We start from the raw sequence: 6,006 nt of genomic DNA on the forward strand, positions 1-6,006 counted from the left end.
AGGCTTAGGAATTCTAGTGTTAAGAACTGGCGGCCTGTCTCTCTGCTGTGTGTGGATTACAAGTTTTTGTCCAGATCCTTCTCCAATCGGCTGAGGGATGCTATAGAGCAGGTCATCCACCAGGACCAGACCTACTGTGTCCAGGGTAGGCTAATGGTCGATAATGTATTTTTAATTAGAGATGTTTTGGAGGTCTCTGAGCTTTTGGGGATGCAATCAGGTCTGATTTATCTGTACCAAGAAAAGACTTTTGACTTTATTGAACACGGCTTCCTTTGAAAAGTCATGGAGAAGTTTGGGTTCAGCGCTGGTTTAATTGCTAAAAACGTCAGTCTGTGTGCTCCTTTTAGAGCAGGTTGAGGCATACGGCAGGGCTGTGCTCTGTCCGGCATGCTTCATGCTCTCTCCCTGGAGCCCCTCCTCCATAAAAAAGAACTGGCAGGATGTTGTTGAGAAACTGGGGAGGAAGATGAATAAGTGGCGATGGCTGCTCTCCCAAATGTCTTTTAAGGGGAGAGTTTTGGTTGTCAACAACCTCAGTGCTTCCCTGCTTTGGCACCGGCTGATATGTCTGGACCCCCCCTTCCGGGCTACTATCTCAGCTTCAGTCCAAGCTTGTTAATTTTTTTTGGAACGGTCTATACTGGGTGCCACAGGGAGTGTTGTTTCTTCCTAGGGAGGAGGGAGGACAGGGCCTAGTGCAGCTGGCCAGTAGGACTGCCACCTTCAGGATCCAGTTCCTGAACTGGATCCTCAGTCCTCTCAGTTTTTGAGAGGCCCAACTGATTTGATGTAGAGGGAGCTGGCAAGCTGCAGAACTGCTGAACAGCTCAGAACTGCCTTCCCAGTGTGTGGACGGTTGGAGCTGGCTAGCTGCATCTTTAAGTGAGTGAATGGTTTGGGGTTGGCTGATGCTCTGTTTTTAATGGACATTACTTTATCAGGGTGTTTTTAAGTCTTGGCATCTTCTTAATATCGTGAAACGGAATCACTCTCCCTCTCTGTTTTAGCTCTTAAAAGAGCCTTTGATCTTTGGACCGCAGTTGAACATTTATAATGACACCACCCCTGGACTTCAGTTGGCCCTTCGCAGGTCTGGAGTCTTGACTCTGGATAAGCTGGTGACTGCAGCACAACCTGAATTGACGAAAGCTCCCTCTCTGTGTGCTGCACTGGGTCTCCAATGTGCTAGGATGGCACTTTGTCTCCTGGATCGCTGGAGAGACAGGCTGCATGCAAGGGAGAAGAGGCTGTTGGTCGATCACTGCAGAGTGTCCACTGCGCTTATGTGTGATGGCCTCTACCCGGAGGTGTGGCTGAACTGGGCAGGGCGATATGGCAAAAAAAGAAAATCACGATTTTTTCAAATTTATTTCACGATTTCAATTTTATCACAATTTCTTTAAAATACATTTAAATTGTCAAAAATTGAATTATAATGATTTTAGTTGAAAGACATAAACACATTTTGAAAAATATTTATATTTATTCAAATTAAATAGTTACTATCCATTAAGATTAATCTGTAAATGGTAAAAGAATTGCGTCTTCTACTGCTACAGGTAATGCATTGCTGTCAAATGAACAGTTTCTAAATATCTGTGAGTTTTTATTTTGCCTCTGTGCTAAAATCCATAAAACAGAGCTTGTTAATAAATGATTATCATCCAAGACCAGAAATTAGGGAGACTGATGAAGTTTATTGCATGAATGACTGATAAAGTTTAGTAAAGTCATTTCTCTATTAAAAACATATCAAAGTGATAAATAATAATAATAATAATAATAATATTAAAAACACCATTTACCACATTTTCAAATTAAACTTAAACGTTTATTATTTTTGGATTACATACATGGTAAATAAATCTCAACTGCTTTAGAATTTACCTTCAAATAGACAATTTCATAATACTTTGAAAAAAAAGGCTCCAGCTAGCATCTTTAATTTAATTAAATTTAACTGAATTTAATTTGATTTAACTGAACATTTTTAAACTTGGATGATAACATCAAATACATCTGCCAAACTGTTAAGATTCCAAACACAGAGATAATAGCAGTAAATGTTGTGGCAGGTTAAAGTTTACATCCACAGCTCCTTCACTAACATCTGCTCTCTGTGTTTATGTCACTGAGCAGAAAGCTAGCGTTAGCATTAGCGCTGTTTATTCTAGCTGGGCTTTCTCCAGTCTGCTAATTTTTAGCAGAGAGTTGAAACGATGCCGTTTTGTGTGGGTCCAGTATTACCACAGGTGGGTGATCACCACATGCTACACAAGAGTACTCGTATTGGTGATCCGCCAGTGCCTCAAAATGAAGATAGCCATGAAGTACTATGTTAGGAGAGGGGAACTGGACATTAATAGTCTATTCTAAATACTCCACTCTTTTCACAGGATATAAAAATTATTTGTAACATGGCCCTTGTGCTGAGGCAAAGAGAGATTTCCAGCAGAACATGATCATTAAAGTTGTGTAACCCATCTCTCCACTCCTGGTGGCGGTAATTTGCTCCACAATGAGGACAACTTTTGTAGTAGGTACAGATATCTGCAGATTAAAAATAATGTTTAGCAGTAAAAGTTGAAATACAAAGCTGTCACCAATGGAAAGGTAAAATGTTCACCTTGGGTAATTCCAGAGGCTGTGAGGATTTTGGCTTTTCGTGTGATGCAGATCGGTTCACTCAAGCCGCTGTGATTCGGGCAGTAGCAGCATATGGTCTCCTCAGGAACGAGATGTTTTGGAATTCCTTCTCCACTGATGGAAGTCTCAGATGGTTTGGAATTGTAGATGGTAATTTTTTTTTTGTTAAAATGTATCTTACCATGCCCTTTATGGCTGCAGCATCTTTTGGGGGGTAAGTGTTTTTTCCTTCTTGGTTTGTTTCACTTCCTTCCAATGCTTTCACTTGGAACTGCTCAGTGCTTGCTTCAGTGCTCCGGACCTCACGGAAGAGTTTAGGACTTGTATGGAAAACATGCCATTTTGCTATGTATTTATGTATGCATGATCTCAGCGGTTTTGCATATGGACAGTGCCAGGAATTCTTTTTGGTATCATAGGACACCATTACTCTACCCAGTCCACTGCATGAACATGCAGCGGAGTTGAAGCTCCATGCATGCTTTTGTGGACCCTGTAAAGTCCATTATGGGCATCAACACATTCACTTGCTAAATGTGATGAGGACGTAATGTCTGTTGTTTTAGCTGTATGTTTTCTCGCTATGTGTCTTTTTAAATTATTTTGATTACATATCAAATTACACACCGGACATTTCCTTAGTCACTTTGGTCTTTTGCAGTTGCCAGCAAAGTAGTGCTTGGCACTGACATTGTAGTCACAGTGGTGGTTGAGGTTTTTGTTTGCAGATCTCTAAACGTTTGCTAAAGTCTATTTTTCTAAGAATTGTTGATTTAAAGTAGAGGCAATGATAACGTACCTGACTCCACATCTGTGTATTGTGCATTCTGAAAAACAACAACATAACACTGCACTATGATTTTAATTATAGTAAAAAAATACTATGCACAACTCTTACCTTCATGCTGGACTGCTCTGTTGAAGTGTGTTTGAAGATGAAGTTAAACTTTTGTTAATTTTGAGTTTTCAAAACTTAGAAGAAAAGAACAGGCAGTGGTAATTTCTGCAGTATTCCACACATTGGGAGAGACTTCCCTTTTGAATTGTTATATCCATCTTGAAAAAGATACACACATCAAATACACAATTGTAGACTTACAGTATGAAGAGTAATTCAGTTCAGAACCAGAACAGTTTATCATTATTATATGAATAATATTAAGTTTTTTGTATATTACACTTCACATTTCCATCCATCCATCCATCCATCCATAAACTGCTTTTTCATAAACCAAATTTGTGTGATAATGAAGCAACTTTAATGAATTACAACAATAGAAAATGATTACTCACAAAAAGATGGAAAGATACAAAAAATATGTATGCTGTAAGATGTCAAATGATGTATTGCCAATAAACTAGCATGAATTTAGATTTGCACAAACATTACAGTTTTTCTCAGTCGCTTTGGTGCGTTTCTCAGAACACTATTAACATTTGCACAGCAGTTAGTGCATTTCTCAAAACAATTAGTGCAAACTGCAAAACCTCGTGAATAACCTGCAAAAGCACGTCACATGCTCAAAATTGATCATCCATTCCTCAAAAGCCAGTATTCATGTCAATGAAACTGTCAGTGCCATCAAAATGAAAAGTCTTGACACCATCTTTATGAACAAGATAGTCAAATGGATTTGTCATGTTTTCACTATGACAGTTTATAGTTTCAGTCTTTTCCATTGAAAAATATTTGGTGAAACCTGAAAATGCTCCAGACAGCACTATGGACTACTGGTACAGCCATGTGAAATGTGCAGTAAAGTCACAGTAGATGTTTAACATAAAATCACCCTTTTGGTAGAGCTGTGAACAATATACAGCACATGTAACAGTACAGTAAATCATTCTGGTACATCCAGACGTTCCTGTCTGTCTGGACACATATTTTCCTCTACATCACAACGGATGTTATCCCTCGCAATACAGCGAGGAAAGTATCTAATGGACAGTAGTTCTTCCAATATTGGGTTGCACCCTTCGACCAGCCTCCTCCATGGTGAGGCCGTGATGGACAATATGGTCCACAATTGTAGCCCTTATTTCATTAGGAATCCGCCTATATCTGCCTCTTCTCCCTCTTCCCCTTCCCCTTCCTCCCCACATCCTCACCCCTCTTCCACGATGCTGACCTTCCATTTTGTGTCACAGAAGTGTAGAAATTGTACACACTAGTTCCTGCGCAGTTTATATATGCTTGCCAATTGACAGTGAACACGTTGATTGTCGTTGGTTACAACTAAAATTGCACACACCTCCTCATGAGTGACAGCTGAAATTCACCTGAGATCAATTGTTCAATTTAGGAGACATTTCCAGGACAACATGATAAAGGAAAGTACAGAATTTGCTTGAAAGATGGCTAATATTTGACATTTGATAACTAGTTCAACAATTTGTGTGTAATGACTCCAGCAATGAAAGTAAGTCTATTAGTATTATTGAGAACGACTATTCAGCATCCATAAGTATAATTAATTTTGACTGACAGGACATAAGCAAATGGAAATGTCAAAAAACAGCAGAGAAATGTATGAAAACAACTGATTCATGTCCAAAATCATTTGCAGTTTGTTCAGAGAGAGGAGAAATTGCTACTTTGATGTGCACAAATGACTAAGTGTTGTGGAGGTTGAACTAATAGTTATGAGAATTTCAATTCTGATCTGAGAAACGCACCAAAGCCTCTGAGAAAAACTGTAATTTGGGATAAGAGCTAAGCTAATCTACATATAGATTTTAGACGTTTTAGTTTCTGCAAAACATTGAAATGTTTTGGTAATATACTTTTTATTAAAGCTAATTCAATGTATTTTAAGATTCATATTATAAATTACCTAGTTGTTTATGTTTTTATAGTGCTTCAATATTTTTTTATACTCTTACTACTCATGTGAACGATGTCTCGAAAGGTCTGCAGAAAATGATTAATAAAAACTCCACCCTGTAGAGGCGCTGTCTCAGAAAGCCTGGGTCCTGAGAATGTGTCCTCAGAAGGTTGTTGGGTCTCCGTGCCTGCAGGAACACCCTTCTCGCATTCAGTTTCGGTAGAACCGCATAAATTATAACAGTTTTTACTTAGAACCAAACTTTGGAGCCCAACCATAGTTGTCAAGGGACAGATCAAACTTGGTCATCATTGGAGTGAGCTACTCAAAAGGGTTTCCTGAGCTACCGGTAGATCGCGAGCGAGGAGTTGCAGACCCCTGGAGTAGAGGATGCTGAAGACAGGCTTGGATGAAGGAAGATGGTTTGCTGTGGCGACCTCTGAAAGGTAAGACCGAAAGGAAAAGAAGAAGATTGTACTTTTATTGAACGATTTTTATAGTTTATTTGTTGCTTTTTATCAGATTTCATGTT

This window comes from Oryzias melastigma, unplaced genomic scaffold (genome assembly GCF_002922805.2).
Source record: "Oryzias melastigma strain HK-1 unplaced genomic scaffold, ASM292280v2 sc00305, whole genome shotgun sequence".
NCBI classification, from domain to species: Eukaryota; Metazoa; Chordata; class Actinopteri; order Beloniformes; family Adrianichthyidae; genus Oryzias; species Oryzias melastigma.